This window comes from Artemia franciscana, chromosome 15 (assembly GCF_032884065.1).
Source record: "Artemia franciscana chromosome 15, ASM3288406v1, whole genome shotgun sequence".
In the NCBI taxonomy this organism is placed as follows: domain Eukaryota; kingdom Metazoa; phylum Arthropoda; class Branchiopoda; order Anostraca; family Artemiidae; genus Artemia; species Artemia franciscana.
In genome coordinates this window covers 12757471-12776525 of record NC_088877.1, presented here as the reverse complement: position 1 = coordinate 12776525, position 19055 = coordinate 12757471, and positions in this window count along the sequence as shown.

Genomic DNA, 19055 nt, shown 5'->3' with positions numbered 1-19055 from the left:
TTTATTTCCTAATGAGCAAATTTTCTTCACGGGTTTCGCAATTTCTGAAATTTAAAGGTGAGGTGTTATTCTCTGCTTTAGCTGGGGAGTGAATGTGTTTCATGTATTGCATAATGATGACGTCATTATGATGCATCAAAACCAGCAAGGAGCTGCCAGTTACATGTGTCTTTCACTGCTAATTCTGGCTTCATGCCAGAATTGGTATTAATAATGAAAGATTATATCTTGTATTTTAATTGTATATTTACAGTGTTTCTTCTCTATCCTATTTAGGCGCGAATCCCCGCCAAGTTAGCCCCTATTAAATCAGTGCAAAGTGGTTAGATTAGTCGTTTTTTCGCTAGCCTTGTACTGATGGATGTGTTCCATTGCCCAAGTATTAGTGTCATATAAAAAAAAATATTAGTATAGGTTGAAAAAAAAAACAAAAGCCGTACATGTTTGTAATAGTTTAAAATAAACGTGTATGGACCCAAAGTTTAACATTTTCTTACTATTTAGTTACATAGATACTTCACGCATATTGACTGAAATTCAAAAGGAGGCATGGTGCACGGTAAAATTTTAGTAAGAATAACAAATGAACATTTTTCGAGTTGGTACGGATAGTTGGTTTTACAATGGTAATTCGTGTAGATATTAAGAACTTGGATTTTTGCAAGTAAGAAAAGTATGTGCAATACATTTTGGAATAACCAGAAACTTATTTATCTTAAACGAAGAGGTGCTGCTAAAAAGCTGCTGCAGGACAGCGCTGCAAAATGATTGAACCAATCAACCAAAGCAACCAAAGCAAAGCAAGTGCTGCTAAAAAGCAATTGCAGGACAGTGCTGCAAAATGATTGAACCAAGCGTGTTGGTTTTAAGGAGACATACTATATGTCCGCGACAAAAATGTTGGAAGTATTTTGTTAGATTTACTTATAGGGCATTTGCCTATTTACCTATACATAATAGGGGAATATGTTTTGCAACCTTTGTCGGCTTTGTCAATAAAAATATTGCTACGAAACATACTGATTATTCTCTTCATCAATTATGTGCCGCGGTTATCAACCCTTTTAAACTTTAAGACGATTACTCAAAATGAAATTTCTTCAAAAATAAATAAATGTTACTTAGACAGTCAATGACACTGTATTATTTTCTTAAAACGTAATTCTCTATTTCCTGACACCCAACCAATGAAATGTTCTAAAACGAAAAATTATTTATGATCAATTCACTTTATACATTCACAACACAGTACATACTTATACAGAAATATCAACTTTTATCTTCCTCATTGAAAGGCTTTGGGACTGACCGAGGTCATGCTAACAACGTGTGACCGCTTAACTTTGAGCTGAAAGTCAGTGATAAATGGACAGTATAACATTAAGATGCTCCACTTCGGTTCTCCAATACTGCCAGTTGAAAATATGACTTATCTACCTCTTTACTAAAAGCTAGGCGGTCAGGAACGGTATCACACTACCAAAGATGATATCGTTCCTCACTTATTAATAAGTGGACCAGTATCAGTGTGCACCCTTATATCACAAGTAACAGAGTACACAGAGATATATCTTGATAAGGATTATCAGAGGCCCATCTGAGAAATTACAAAACAAGTTCATATCTTTTCCCCAATAGATATCACTCAAAAATATACAACAGAATTCGTCCAGTCTGAAATGGGTGGGATTTTTCCTGTAGGCGTTTCGCTGTTAAATCCCAAACTACTAGTCCTCTCAATGTTACAGATATTGCAACACAAGAAATGAAATATTTTATTCTTACCTAATATAACTTGCTGAAGCATGCATAGTTCCTCCTTCAAAATAAACTTTCAAAGTGCTTCACACTACATAATCCCACCATCAGTGAAAAGCCCGGCTGATCTAGCCATCACAGAGTCTTGAGCTCGAAATATGTACCTGAATTATCCAGTTCCTGGAATTCAGAGAGTTACTATAGGGCATATAATTGAAACTGAGCTATTAGCCACAACTAAAATCTGAGCTGACCTGACCTACATAAGAGTGCTGAAGTGAAAATATACACCAGGTTAATCGAGCTCATCAAACAGTTCGTGGTAACAAACTGTAGTAAGGAGCGACCCGGCTCAATAGTAACCAAAACTCTAAAAAATTGAATTTTGATACCAATAGCTACATTAAAAGAATCACATTTTAATGCTGATTTTAAATATATACATTTAATCAAGTTTAGTCTTACCTATCAAAAGTTACGAGCCTGAGAAAATTTGCCTTATTTTAGAAAATAGTGGAAAAAAAATAGTGGAAACCCCCCTAAAAGTCATAGTATTTTAACGAAAATCACACCATCAGATTCAGCGTATCACAGAACCCTATTGTAGAAGTTTCAAGCTCCTACCTACAAAAATGCGGAATTTTGTATTTTTTGCTAGAAGGCAGATCACGGATGCGTATTTGTATGTTTTTCTTTCCAGGGGTGATCGTATCGACGCAGTGGTCCTAGATTATTGCGAGAGGGCTCATTCTAACAGAAATGAAAAGTTTTACAGCCCTGTTTAAGTGGCCACAAAAATTGGAGTGCACCTAGGCTCCCACGCTAATTATTTTCCCAAAGTCAACGGATCAAAATTCTGAGATAGCCATTTTATTCAGCGTAGTCGAAAAACCTTATAACTATGTCTTTGGAGACAACTTACTCCCCCATAGTTCCTGTGGGAGAGGGGATACAAGTTACAAACTTTGACCAGTGCTTACATATAGTAATGGTTATTGGGAAGTGTACAGACGTTTTCAGGGGGATTTTTTGGTTAGGGGGAAGGGGGCTATGTTGGGGGATCTTTCCATCGAGGAATTTTTCATGGGGGAAGAAAATTTCCATGAAGGGAACGCAAGATTTTCTAGCATTATTTAAAAAAAAACAATGAAAAAATAAATACGAAAAAGTTTTTTCAACTGGAAGTAAAGAGCAGCATTAAAACTTAAAACGAACAGAAATTATTACGCATATGAGGGGCTAACCTCCTAATACCTTGCTCTTTACGCTAAAGTATTTTTAGGAGTCAACTATTTATTCTACGGCTTTTGTGATTCAGCGGTTATTCTTAATGAATTGAGACAAAATTTAAGCTTTAGTGTAAAGAGCGAGGTACTGACGAGGGGGTGAATCCCTCATATATGTAATAAAAACATGAGAATACAAAAGTTTGTTACATAAGCTAATTTATAAGTTACGTATATCTTTTGCTAATAAAAACATTCGTAAAAAATTAAAATTTATAGTTGCCTTTTTAAGTAACCAAAAAATCGGAGGGCAACTAGGCTTCCTCCCCCGCTCCCTTTTTTCTGAAAATCATTCGATCAAAACTGTGAGAAAGCCATTTAGCAAAAAAAAATAAATATACAAATTTTGTTTTAATTATTTCTCTGCGGAGAGCCAAAATCAAAACATGCATTGATTCAAAAACGTTCAAAAATTAAATAAAAAAAAAACAAGTTTTTTTTAACGGAAAGTAGGGAGCGACATTAAAACTTAAAACGAACAGAAATTACTTGTATATGAAAGAGGATGCTTCCTCATCAACGCCCCGTTCTTTACACTAAAGTTTTTAATGTTTTAAGAAGTAGAGTCAAGAGAAAGTCAAACTCTAGCGTAAAGAGCGGGGCGTTGATGAGGAAGCATCCCCTTTCATATAGGAAGTAATTTCTGTTCGTTTTAAGTTTTAATGTCGCTTCCATTAAAAAAACTTGTTTTTTTTTATTTAATTAAATTCAAAGAGCCATTTCAAGACAGAAAACTAGCAGCCCCCTGAAATGGTCCCACGCACATCATATAAAGAGATAGAAGGAAAAGGGCTAAAGATTCTTGACCAAAAAGCCAGTTTGTCTCCTAATAGAAGAATGCTACTAAAACAGGGCAAAGCAAAAGGATTAAATACTCTTGACGAAAAAGCCATATAATTATATTTCTTGGATGTCTTGATTAAATACATTTTGTCTGTGTACTTCCAATAGCCTAAGCGCAAAACAGCAAATAAATGGCAGGATAAGAAATTTATGATCTGGCAACACTGGACAGGAGCTGAAACAGTTGGATCGTGCCAACTCTAGAGTCTTCCCATCACTAAGGCAATGCTGCTGTTCGTTATGTAGGAACCCTGACAACCTGACAACTTATGCTGACAACGCTGATAACTTATGCTGACAACCAAAATATTGAAAACGTATATGTAAGAAAAAACTATCAAATGTAAATTCTTAATCCATCAGCTCAATTCTGAAGCAAGAACAAAAACGTTCTGCTTTCAAGGGCTGAAGCGTGCGGAACGTATTTTAAAAGTGGGCAAATGAAAGATTTCAGGTAAGTCATCGCACGGGTTTTTACAGTGAACACATGGCGTTTAATTTGTGGTTTTCTCAACTTAATCATAATAACCCTGAAAAGGCGAAGTTTTTAAAATCAGAAGTTTTGAAAATACAAAATATCAAAAGATAATCGCTTTTCGTTTAAATTTTATTTCCTTGCTATTCATTATAAATGAAAAGGATACCAAGAAATTAATTTCATCTGCAATTTACATCGATCAATCCGAATTTAAGCTACCATTTATGACTTCTTCGTTTTTATGGCACTTGGTATTAACCAAGTGACACATAGCAATCGCAAATTCTGTCGGTCTGTTGGTCTTTCGGTCTGTCTGTCAGTCTGTCGGTCCCGGTTTTGCTACTTTAGGCACTTCCAGGTAAGCTAGGACGATGAAATTTAGCAGGCGTATCAGGGACCAGACTGGATTAAATTAAAAATAGTCGTTTTCCTTATTTGACCATCTGAGTGGGAGTGGGGTGCCCGTTAATTTGGAAAAATAGAAAAAAATGAGGTACTTTTAATTTACGAAAGGTTGATCAGATCTTAATGAAACTTGATGTTTAGAAGGATATCGTGTCTCAGAGGTGTTATTTTGAATCCCGACCGGATGTGCTGACATTATGGGGGAGTTGGGAGGGGAAACCTAAAATCTTGGAAAACACTTAGAGTGTAGGGATCGGGATGAAACTTAGTGAGAAAAATAAGCACAGGTCCTAGATACGTGATTGACATAACCGGAACGGATCCACTCTCTTTGGGGTAGTTGGGGGGGGGGGGGGGTAATTCTGAAAAATTAGAAAAAATGAGGCATTTTTAACTTACAAATGGGTGATAGGATCTCAATGAAATTTGATATTTAGAAGGATATCGTGTCTCAAAGCTTTATTTTAAATCCCAACTGGATCTTGTGACATTTGGGGGAGTTTGGGGTAGGGGAACTGAAAATCATGGAAAACGCTTAGATTGGAGGGATCGGAATGAAACTTGGTGGGAAAAATAAGCAGAAGTCTTAAATACGTGATTTACATAATTGGAACAGATCCGCTCTATTGGGGGGGGATTAATTCTGAAAAATTAGAAAAATGACGTATCTTTAAATTACGAAGGAGTAATCGGATCTTCATATTTAGAAGGACCTCGTAACTCAGATCTCTTATTTTAAAGCTCAACCGGATCCAGCGTCATTGGGGAGGGGACCAGAAATCTTAGAAAATACTTAAAGCGGAGAGATCAGGATGAAACTGGATGGGAAGAATAAAAATTTGTCTAAGATACGTGACTGACATAACCGGACCGGATCTACTTCTCTTTGGTGGAGCTGGGGGAGGGGTATTTGTAACTTACACAAAGGTGACCAGATCTTAATAAAATTTGATATTTAGAAGGATCTTGTGCTTTAAAGTTTAATTTTAAATTCCAACCAGATCCTGTGACATTAGGGGGAGTTGGAGGGAAAAACCGGAATTCTCGGAAAAGGGGGAAATTGGGGTATTTTTATCTTAAGAATAGGCGATCGGATCTTAAAGAAATTTGATATTTAGAAGGAATTCACGTTTCAGAGCTCTTATTTCAAATCCCGACCAGATCTTTTGACATTGCGGGGAGTTGGAAGGGGAAAACTTGGAAAACACTTGGAGTGGAGGAATCGGGATGAAGCTTGGTGTATAGAATAAGCAGATGTCCTTGATACGTGATTGATGTAACCATACCGGATTTGCTCTCTTTGGGGGAGTTGGGGGGGAGGGGTTCAGCGATTTGGCGATTTTGGTGCTTCTAGACGTGCTAGGACGATGAAAATTGGTAGGCGTGTCAGGGAGCTGCACAAATTGACTTGATAAAGTCATTTTTCCAGATTTGACCGTCTGGGGGGTTAAAGAGAGAGGAAAAATTAGAAAAAATAGGTATTTATAAATCACGAGTGGGTGATTGGATCTTAATGAATTTTGATATTAAGAAGGACATCGTTACTCAAAGCTCTTATTTTAAATCCTAACCAGCATTAAGCCTCTGATTTTCCTTTTAAATCAATCGATTGATTCGCGGAATTCTGTTAGAGCTCATACCATATGAGCCCTTGGCTCTTATCTCTTCTTGCCTCGTCACAAGTGCCATATGAGCTCTTAGCTCTTGTTTTCATTTGTTTGCGAAGGTTATACCAGGGGTATCTTTAAGTATAATAATTTAGGAACTAGGGGGTAAGGATATGCGCAAGAAATAAATGTTGTATAAATTTGTAGAATCAAATACAATTGTTGTTCAAAACTGGTTAATATACAATATCATTGAATTGATAAACATCAACAAATAATATAAATATACAAAATAATGGATACAATACCAATACAGTTGGCCAATATACATATATATTACAATTGTTGTAAATTGTATAAATAAAATGAGCATAAATATTGCATTTTTACCGGGACATAATGAATTATTAAAATAATTTAAAAATTTAAAGAAAGAATATTGCAGGTTGAAGTCATACCCCCGTATTCAGTATATCTAAGCTGTAAAAAATGTTAGCTAAGTAGATGACGCACAGGTGCTTTGTTTCTTATACTATTGCTTATAATTAATACAATACTTTGTTTATTTATGTATTTTGAAAAAAATGTATAAATACGTATACAAATTTTAATATGTTTCCGAGGGCTATACCCAGGGCACCCTTCGAGTTTCTTGTTACCAATTTTTATGCACGGATGCTTTTTTTTTCTCCTCAACAGAAGCAGGTTGGACTTTATTTTCTGAAAGCCAGAATTTAGAATATTGGCAAGGAAGAATTGCGGTAGAAACTTCTATTCCCTGACTGTTAAAGTATGGTTCTTGAGTTCTAATGTCGTTTCAAGTTGTAATGTCACTCAATTTTAATTTATTAGTATCCCTCTCTCAACCATCCACTCTTTAAATTGTTTAATTCCATTTCATAATGACTAATAGTAATAATTTATTTGAGCCCTCTATACATACAAAAATGCAATTAGAGGAGTATGGAGAAGAAATAAAACATAATAAAAACACTGATCATTACAAACACTAAAAATACACTAACAATGATTCACAAACGATTAATAAACCCCGACAGAAATCTACTGACTCTGATCGCTGTCTGAATATGCTTTCTAAAGCATCCATCTTATCAAATATCTCAAGAACTCCGTAACGTTTGGAGGTATGACTGTTACGATACCAAAAAGGAACACGAAGAAAATAATTACAAAATTTGAAAAAGACAGGCCGAATTTGTTGACGTTCTGATGAGGCAAAAAACTTCCATGCTGTCTAAACTCGAATAATTTTTCTCTTTTTGTTGGTAACTTTTGCCGTTATATTTCTAACGTTTTTCTTTCAAAACACAATTGATATGATAGATCATAATACATCATAAAAGGTTTAGGACCAATTACTTTGTATTTGTTACACCCTACTTGGCAATTTAGCCAGGACAGAATATTGGTCTTGCGGCCCAAAATGAAGAAATCAGAACTTTATAGTGAAACAATTTTGTTATTTAGAATAGGGACTAAGAATAGTGATCTTCATTCGAATTAAAAAATATAACTTAATCGAGTTTCACCTACTTCCCGCAACTGAACAAACCATGAAGTCAGTGGGGTAAGAGAATACGGAGTTGTAACGATAGCATTTTATGAACATGTTCTTTTATCTGATCATTGAAAAAACACGAAGACTACTAGGGGGGGGGGGCTGCAAATTTCATTGAAAAAAAGGAACTAATGATTTTAAATTATTAAAAACATTTTGAGAATATACTTAAATAGTCTATATTTCTATTACATTTTATTTTAAAACAAAAATTGAACACAGTTGTGGACTATGATTCCGAAACCAAAGAATTATATAATAGCGTGCGTCCAAACCAAATGGTTCAACTAAAAGGTAAGCTACACTGTTGTATTTATAATCGAAACTAATTGAACTAACTCTGCAACTAAAATATGATGCACATATAATACGATATCCTAATATATATAAACATTGGAGAAATTTCAGGACAAAACAGAAGGTTAACAAACAAGATCATCAAAAACTAGATCTACGTTGCATGGGCAACATGAAGTGTTGCGGCAACCTTTGTTCGGCTTTTCCAAATAAAATGTTGCAAGAGCAACACTTTGGTTTTGTTTCCTCGATTTGATTAAACGCTGAAGTTGTTAATCTGTAAGGATCTTAAAATAAATACCAGGTATACCAGCTCGCAAAACTTGCAAACACCTCACTGCAACTAGCAAAAGTGGCAAAGCCTTCATTGCTGAAGAGGATTGCTCCCTAATAGCCGATTATTACTTAAAATTCCCTACGTGTCTTACCACTGGAACCAAATCGGTCTTACCATCAAATGCACCGGACATAAATTACTTATTTGTTGTTGCCTTGCAAAATGGCCGTCTTGTTAGTGGCTAAAAGCAAATCCGCCTTATCATTTTGTTTTGTTTCAATTAATATATCAATAAATTGAGTAAATGCATCCGGGATACGACGTAAAAGTCTCATGCGACAGTCACTGACGGAGACTCATTTTTCATTATACTGTTAAGCATTCCTTGAGAAAACATTTTCGTTTGGAGAGACAACTCTAGAAAATCATCATTTAAAATTAACAATTTTTCCAAAGTCACTAGATTCCGTAGGATTTTTGTTTTTCATATCCACTCATTTTTAATTTTGACACTCTCACTATCAATTATAGACTAACTAAGAATCTTGCTAATAACAAACTTACTCCTTTTTATAGGCTGACTCAGATCGTTGTCTCCAATATATTTCACTGATGCATTTCATCGGTACTGTAATCCTTGTAAATGAATTATATTCCTTTTTGCTGCAAAGCATGACTGTTCTTCCGACTTGAATTTTCTTAATGATATTACATATCTTGCAAACATCTTGTCCCTTTTTAGGGTTAGCCGGAGCCCTTTGTTATTTCTACTGCAGCATTAGGCACGCTAGGTTTCATTTCACGGTTGTTAGCGCTTTAAATGTCGAATAGATTAAAACCACCTATTACTAAGGTATCCTCGATGTTGACACACATAATCTTTCTTCAATACTGGCTCGTCCCGCAGATAATCATAAATCAATGACTTCTATTTTTCGATGTCGCAGGTATAGTTATAGTGAATTCCTTAGCAATTATGGTGATGATCCTCGATTGAACGACTTTCTGGTTGAAAATACCCTTTCTTACCCTTTAGCATAAATTTGAGCACCCTAAGAAAAAAATGCTTTAAAAATGTTTGTGAATTCGTCTGTTAATAAAACTTGTTTGTACAAAAAACTCTACATGCTTTAGATTTCTTCTTCTACGTATAGGTAATCGTTGGAAACAATAAGTGGTGGCAGCTCGTCAGGATTCAACTTGTATTCATCTTGGTAAGCAAAGATAGGTTCACATTATCTACAATATAATCTAACTTCATTTTTATTATATATCCCTGCAAGGTCAATACTACTATTCTGATTCCTATTATCAAATTAACGTGTTTCGATTCACATATTTGAAACAATGGGAGGATAAAATATTGTTACTCGAAAATTACACTAGGAGCGGTGGACTTTCATTGATACCTCTTAGAAAAATCTCTTAAGGTTCATCATTCCTGTTTCGATTTCCCATGTAAAATTTCTAGAAGCTTGTATTTCTTTGTACTTCACCGCAAGATTAAGATAGAGATGCCATTCGATAGCGAAGACTGTGTTCTTGAAAATGTCTATTTCAAACTTTTTGTATTTAATTTGTGACCGTTTAGACTGTACTTATATCACAAGATATAAATTTCTATGAAATTCTTTTAGAAGTAAATAAAAACCAAAAAACAATAATTCTTATAGAAATAAAACATATGCTCTTTTTTAACCCTGATGTTGTGTTAATTGTATCTCGAGTATTAGGTACAGGTTATTTCTGGGGATTCTTCTTATTTATTTATTTTAGTATATATATAATATTAACCAGCAAAGCTTTATGTCGGCACGCTACTCTAACTCTAGTTAATTCTCCAGACTCTGTTTAACCCGGTTACATAAGAATGATATTGATCACTTCCCAATTTGTGTTTGTGTATTCATTTAAAAAAAATTACGTGTGGTCATTTTACGTTCCTGCTATAAGGGTTTAAATTTTTCTCGCGGTAAAGTTGATTGATAAATGTTATAGTAGAATTTAGATAAGATTCTAGCAATAACTTGGTTAGTTTGATTATTGAGTCTATGTAGGTTGTCCATTTTACTTCTATTTTTACGCATCTGAAATGATAATTTTACGCATCATTTTGATTATTATCAAAGTTGTAATCAAATGTCATTCCGAAGAGTCCAACTAAGCCCCGAGTTATACCTATTTCTGTTGACGCCGTGTGGAATACAATTTTGTAACTGAAATCGAAGCCTGTTGATTTAAATGGGATTAGTAAGATCCCGTGCATTTTTCTAGGTGATTGTTTTTATTTATTTATTTTTATCTCTTTCTTTTTGTAATTCATTACTCAATTTGTCTTGCTATTTATAATGGGCTAAAAAAAATTATTATTAAGCACCCTCCAATTTTTTTGGTCAATTAAGAGCATTCAGGTTTTAAATTTTTGTTCAAATGAACCCTCTTTGATCTTTTTGGACCATTGGTCCTATGCAATCAACCCTGGGAAGAAAAATAAAATAAACACGCATCCGTGATCTTTTTTGTGGCAAAAAAATTTCGTATTTTCTCAAATGGAAGCTTGAAATCTATGCAGGATCAGGTTCTGGTTTTCTAATACGCCGAATCTGATGTTGCGAATTTCAAAAGGACTTCTTGATTTTTCAAAAGTGTTTCCCCTTTTTCAGGAATCAGTTGAATTTTCTTAAGCTAATAATTTTTGATGGGTATCAATAAATCATATTTATTTGAAATGAGCATAAGTCGACTTTTTAATGTATTTGTTTATATCAAAATGTCATTTTAGTTTGATCACTATTCAACCGAGCCCCTCCTTACTTACAGTTCGTTATAAAAAACTCTAACCGTTTTCCAGCAGCGCACAATTCCACCTAGTGTTTTAATGGTCATCAATTGAAAAAACGATCAGACAATCTTTTGGCTTTTTGTTTGAATTATAAACTCGCCATGGATCTAAAATTCTCTATTAGCTGTCTTTTATTTATTTATTACAACCATTGAACGTTTATGAGCTGGTATTGATTATTATTTGTGGCATAAGGTGATAGAGTTTCTGTGGGTATCAGTGAATTATATTTTCTTGTTTTTTTTATATTTTCTCCTTATTTTATGATTCGACACAAGAAGTAAAATATACACTTTTTGCTTCCAATTTGCTATTTAGTGTTACTGCTACTACTAATAACTCACTGCAGCACCAAGCCGCCTGAGGCCAACACAGCTATGCACGCTCCTCCTCCAACCTAATCTATTTAAAGCCTCCGTCTTTACACCCTACCAGGAAGTTCCCATTTCCTTTAAATCTTTATTTATGACATCCTCCCAACCCAGACAAGGACGACCTGCTTTCCGCGTAGCCCCAGACGGTAAGCCAAAAAGACCAATCTTCGGTACTCTGTCATCCTTCATCCGTAGAACGGGGCCTAGCCATCTCAACCTTTCTTTCATTATAGCCCTAGAAAGCGGGATTGAACCACATTTTCATCTGTTTTTCAGAGCGCCCATGCTTCAGAGCCATATTTGACCACTGTCATCACTGTAGCTTGCAATATTCTAATCTTGATTTGCAGACTTATGTTTCTATTCTTCCAAACTTTTTTTAACTGTGAAAAAACACCCTGAGCCTTAGCTATTCTACTTTTAATATCTTCACTGCTCCTACTGCTATTTAATAGACATGAAAAATATTCCATGAGAGGGAGCAGGAATATTATACAATTTATATAAACTTTAGAACTAAATTTGTATCTTATAAACTTGTCTCCCAATTGTCATCGGTTCCAATTCTAACAGCCTTTTGATGTTTGTCTTATCAAAAGCCGTCGGGAAACGAACATTTTCAACAATACCCATCCTTTCCTTTCTTTCTCTATTTAATTATTATAATTGTTTACTTAATTCTTATTAGTGTTTTACGAGCATTCGTATTCTTCCCCCTTTTCAGGACGTAAAGCCTTTATGGATTAGTGAATTATGTTGTGTTGATAATATTTGTAGTTTTTTACTTGAAAATATATTTAATATTATTCTAAAATTTGAGAAACAGAAGTAGAATCTGTTTTAGTTACTTTCCATTGGCCATTTAGTAGACAAGAACAATCTGCCTATGAGTACTGGAAGGGGGGGAGTATTGGAACATGTGTAAATTTCCGAGAGGAAATTGTAAGTTTAAGAGAAGAAAATTCTCTTGTTGTTATCAAGGAGGCACACTCGTGCCTCTATAAAGAGGCGACACACGACAATGTTAAGCGATCTTCGGTTCCAGTGGTCGCAGAGGGATGGAGAGGGATGCATTTCATAGCCCGAGCTCCAACTAAGAAACCTGCAAAATTTCATCCCCCTCCAACTTTTCCTTCATGGGGAAAATCTGGCCGAAAGTTTCGACCCGTCAACCCCAGCCCCCCTTTAACGTTGTCCGATCGGGCTGAAATTCACAAATTAAGGTCCCCTAGGGCCCAGGAGCTTATCCGCGAAATTTCAGCTCGATCCTGCCCTGTTTTCCAGAAACCACACATAGCCACTTAAAATTCATTTTCTTTTTTTTTCTCGACGCCTACAGGTCACATCCGAAATCGGATCCGGGTGTACGAGGACTCATTCGATGCGGAATTCTCCGAGTAAGTGCCCTTCAAAGTTTTGTAGGAAAATCTTAACCCCCCGAAAGTTTCGACCCCCCAACCCCACCCCCCTTTTAACGTTGTCCGATCAGGCTGAAATTCACAAGTTAAGGTCCCCTACGGCCCAGGAGCTTATCCGCGAAATTTCAGCTCGATCCCACAACTTCTTCCCTGTTTTCCAGAAACCACGCATTAGCTACTTAATTAACGCATTTCTCTCCATAAGATTATTATTTATTTAAGAATTAACGACGCTTCTTGACTACTATGGTCCCTGCGTCGGCCCTGCAGTGCATTCCTGCAGCGTGATTCGATCTCTGGGTCCCGTATTACCAAGCTAAGTCTCTCCATAAGAGCCCATGTTAATTTGAAATTTTAAAAAGTTATTGAGAAGTTATATTTACACACATGTAAGTGATTAGCTCAGTCGGTAGAGTGTGGGACTTATAATCCTCTGGCCAAGGGTTCAAGTCCCTTACGGGCGGTTTTTTTAACAACATCAAAATAAAAGTGTATAATTTTGATAACACCTGAACAGCTTATCAATTGAGAGATAACAGAATATTAGCTTCTTATGAGCAAAAGAAACATTTCGGTCATTCTATCTATTTTTTTTCTATTTTATACAATGATTTAAAAGCGGGGTGGGGGGGGGCGGCAGCCACCCAAGTTCCTCTCCTAATTCCTGTACGAGGAGTACAGGAATTATTAAGTTACATCCACCATGGATTGTAGAAAAACGTACAGAAATAATATGAAAAAAAACTTCGTTTTCTTAAAGAGTTAAAGAGGCTGCGTCCCAAAGTCGAACCTTAAAACGTACAGGAATTAGAAGAGGCAGTTGGGGGGCTGCCGCCCCCCAAACCCCCAGCTTTTAAAGACTCTTTTGTACAGGTTTTTTGTTTTTTTTGCTAACCCCCCGCTCTTGGCTTCGGAAAGGCCCTCTTTTAATTAACAAAAAATTGAAATGAATGAATAATGGCATAACTTCAAAAAATGTTAAACACAAGAGGACAGGAGAACCATTGCGCCGAAACTAGTAATTAGTAACAATGAAGTCCCCCCCACAAAAAAAACTGTACAAAAGAGTCTTTAAAAGCTGGGGGTTTGGGGGGCGGCAGCCCCCCAACTGCCTCTTCTAATTCCTGTACGTTTTATGGTTCGACTTTGGGACGCAGCCTCTTTAACTCTTTAAGAAAACGAAGTTTTTTTCATATTATCTTTCTAAAGACCACTGACAACAATGAAAAAAAGTAACTTAAGTTTTTTGTACAGATTCTTTTTATCATAAATTCTGATCAGATTAACCCGTCGGGTTGTTTTCCCGTCGGTAAAAACATTGAATTCTCTTGTTATGTCTTTAGCTAAGGTTTGGCTAAGAATGGTTTTCATTGGTTGATTTAGACCCGCCTTACATTTTAATTTTGACCAATAAGGAAAATGGGGTGAAATTTTAAAAAGTTTGATCAGCACTTCCTAGCGGAATTTATTATTCTTGTGCAAGAGGAATTAAAAACCTTAATATGACGAAAATTTACCTCTAATAACATCAACTGTAATAATAACAAGAAATTACCGACTGCAAAAATATGTCTCTTTTTTTATTCAGGTTTGTCAAACAGAGCAATAGAAACGATGCCTTTTTACTAATTCTCCTCAGAAACCTCTCTTAAAATAAGTTGAATTCACATCTTCTAACAGCCCTCCATCCCTGAAAGGTCTTACTAGGGTTCCCACATTTCTTTAATTCGTAGTTCTTTTTCTTTTTTTTATCGTATATCAAGTTTTTTCACGTTTTGTTTCTCTGTCTGTTTATTTTTAATTGATTTTCAGTGATTTCATGATTTTATAATTCTTTTTATTGATAAAGTTTGTATTTACCAAAATCTCTGGTCTTTAGATTTATTGCTCTAGAATGAATCTTCAATATGTAATCATTTACGCAACAATAATAATAATAATTTATTTATAATCCACTTCACAAAACAATGTGAGGATACTGGAGTAAAAAGAGAGAAAACAGAATAAACGCCAGAAAAGAAAATAACTTCATTTGAAGACAAAACACATAAATAAAACAAAATCTACTGAACAAACGGATGAGGACAAAGGTACAAGGTACAACATAATAAGTACAACAAAATTAACAAGGAAAAAGGCCAACAGAGCAAACGGGTGAGCCAGTAATATGGGGTAAGCCATTGATATGCTTGTGCCGATAACTTATCATGAAGCTCTTGTAGTTTTGAAGTTTTATCGGGAGCTTCGTTTTTTCGGACTGTTCTCCGATTTCGATAAGATAAGGGTAGATAAGACAGGGATTTACAATATTTATAGTAACATCTGCTTAGTTTACATAAGTCACTATTTTTAAGTAGAATGAAGGTTCCAGAAAGATAAAGTACAGAGGGATCGCAAAAAACTGAATGCAAAGTAACCAGAGCCTTTCGTTTATTAAATAAAAAAAACAAGTTTTTTCAACTGACAGTAAGGAGTGACATCAAAAGTTAAAACGCGCAGAAATTACTTCGTATATGAAACAGGCTGCTTCCTCATCAACGCCCCGCTCTTTACGCTAAAGTTTGACTCTTTCTCTCAATTCTTCTTTCTAAAACAGTAAAAAACTTTAGCGTAAAGAGCGGGGCGTTGATGAGGAAGCAGTCTCTTTCATATACGAAGTAATTTCTGTGCGTTTTAAGTTTTGATGTCACTCCTTACTTTCAGTTGAAAAAACTTGTTTTTTTTATTTAATTTCTGAACGTTTTTGAATCAATGCATATTTTGATTTTGGCTCTCCGCAGAGGAATGATCAAAACGAAATTTGCATATTTTTTTTTTGGCTCAATGGCTTTCTCATAATTTTGATCGAATGATTTTGAGAAAAAAAGAGCGGGGGACGAAGCCTAGTTGCCCCCCGATTTTTTGGTTAATTAAAAAGGCAACTAGAACTTAATTTTTTACGAATCTTTTTATTGGTAAAAGATTTACGTAACTTATAAATTAGCTTACGTAAAGAACTTTTGTATTCTCATGTTTTTATTACATATATGAGGGGATTCGCCCCATCGTCAGTACCTCGCTCTTTACATTAAAGTTTAAATTTTATCCCAATTCATTAAGAATGACCCCCTGAATCACAAAAGCCGTAGAATAAGTAGTTGAAATTACCGAAAATACTTTAGCGTAAAGAGCGAGGTATTAGAAGGAGGTGAGCCCCTCATATGGGTAATAATTTCTGTTTGTTTTAAGTTTTATTGCTGTTCCTTACTTCCAGCTGAAAAAGCTTTTTCACTTTTATTTTTTAATTGTTTTTTTTTTTAAATAATGCTAGTAAATCCTGCTCTCCCTTCATGGAAATTTTCTTCTCCCATTACAAATTCTCGAAGGAAAGTTCCCCCAGCATATCCCCCTCTTCTCAACCCCTCCCCCAAACCAAAAAAATCCTCCTGAAAACGCCTGTATACTTCCCAATAACCATTACTATATGTAAGCACAGGTCAAAGTTTGTAACTTGTTGCCCCTCCCACGGGGACTGTGGGGGAGTAAGTCGACCCCAAAGACATAGTTATAAGGTTCGACTACGCTGAATAAAATGGCTATCTCAGAATTTTGATCCGTTGACTTTGGGAAAATAATTAGCGTGGGAGGGGGCCTAGGTGCCCTCCAATTTTTTTGGTCACTTAAAAAGGGCACTAGAACTTTTCATTTCCGTTAGAATGAGCCCTCTTGCAACATTCTAGGACAACTGGGTCGATACGATCACCCCTGGGGGAAAAAAAAAACAAAAAAAAAACAAAAAAACAAATAAACACGCATCCGTGATCTGCCTTCTGGCAAAAAATGCAAAATTCCACATTTTTGTAGATAGGAGCTCGAAACTTCTACAGTAGAGTTCTCTGATACGCTGAATCTGATGGTGTGATTTTCGTTAAGATTCTATGACTTTTAGGGGGCGTTTCCCCCTATTTTCTAAAATAACGCAAATTTTCTCAGGCTCGTAACTTTTGATGGGTAAGACTAAACTTGATGAAACTTATATATTTAAAACCAGCATTAAAATGCGATTCTTTCCATTTTTTAGAGTTTTGGTTACTATTGAGCCGGGTCGCTCCTTACTACAGTTCGTTACCACGAACTGTTTGATACTTAAACTGGATTGACAAAATCTAAGAGTATCCAAACCTGACTTTTTTTAACAAGCTTCAAAGATTGCAGACTGGTGAAAGGACAAAATATTTTTACAAATTGTTAAACCAGACCACCGAAAATTTTCAATACAAGGAATGGATGTATTTGTGTTGCGAGAGCAACACTTTGGTTTTGTCCCGTTTTTTTTTTTTTTTTTTTTTCCTATGCCACCGATCTCAGCTCATTCCTGGAAACTGGAAAGGGCCTAACCTGTGCGGGTTTTACGAAAAGTGTGAACCTCAGGCCAGATCGATGAATGTGACATTACATTTTGGAAAGCCCCGCAGAGCTCTTGCCAGGGGCCAAAAAGGATGGTTTTTGCTTGTCCACGCGCCAGAGCCTATGGTGTCCGAAGTGAAGTGGAGTTATATAGCCTATGTCAGAGAGGAGTATCTGAAGTTGTGCAGCCAAGCTTTTGTTTCATCAAACCATGTTTCTGCTTTCGAGTGAAAGCTCCGTTCTAGCAGTCAAGCAGGCAGGCATCACTTTCAAATTGAAGATGGACTAAAATCAATAAGTGTTAAATATATGTGGCAGTTACCCGGCCCCACAGCCAACATATCTTCTTTGAGTGATAAAGAGAAAAATTTACAGAAGCAAAAACGTGGCATTTTCCCACGGGTCCGAAAGTGCTACCATCTATTGTTTCTACCCATTTCTGTTCGTGATTTCAGCTGAGTTTATCATTCGGTTTTTCGGACTTGGAATTGCGGTAAAGAAATGGTATCAGATGCGCCTAATAAACTTTAAAAGTTCTCTCAATGCTAAGGAAATTGGAGCTTATCCTTTGCTCCTTTCTAAGTGGTGACGTTAGAAAGTTGGCCTAGGGCAAAAAAAACTTTTGAACTAAGACGGATAGAATTTTTTTCGACGGCAATCGATAACTCTTGATGAGCTGATCAAAGTACATGACATTAATTTTTTGGTACGAAAATTCCTTCATGAGGTATACTAGTTTGTAAGTTTCAAGAGGTAGACAACTTCAGTAGTAAGGTACACATTGAAAGGAAATCTAGGCCGATAAAAATTGTGAGACATATGGAGGACTTGTAAGCAACAGTCGGCTGTTAGGTGATAATCACCTTCGGCAATGAGGGGTTAGCAACTTTTGCTAGTTGGTGTATCTATTATTTGTTTCCAGTGTATTTGATGGTAAAACCAATTTGGTTCCAGTGGTAAGACATGTAGGGGACTTGTACGTAATAATCTGTGTTAGGCTACCGTCAACTTCAGCGATGAGGGGTTTGCAACTATGCTAGTTGGTATACCCATTTATTTGTTTCCGTTGATCTTGATGCCTATCACGGGAGAGGGGCTTATAAGTAAGAATCGGTTCACTTTGGGCGAGAAACGGCTGTTAGCTCATAATCATCTTCGGCAATGAGGGATTTGCCACTTTTGCTAGTTGGTGTACCCATTTATTTGTTTCTGGTGAACTTGATGTCTATCACGGGAGAGGGACTTGTAAGTAAGAATCTTTTCACTTTGGGCTAGAAATTTGTGTAAATTGGTGCACATTGTATTCGATCTCTTTAAATATGACAGAATTAAGTGTTTACGGAACGGGTACAAACGATAACGTAAAACAACGAGGTAGTTTCGTAATAATTAGTGTCACCTATGGTATTTTAATCCTGAAAAGTTACGGATAGCTTTATAATACCAACTAGATTATATAAGATATTGTTCCAAGCTTTCATCCGTCACGATGTCTACGATCGAAA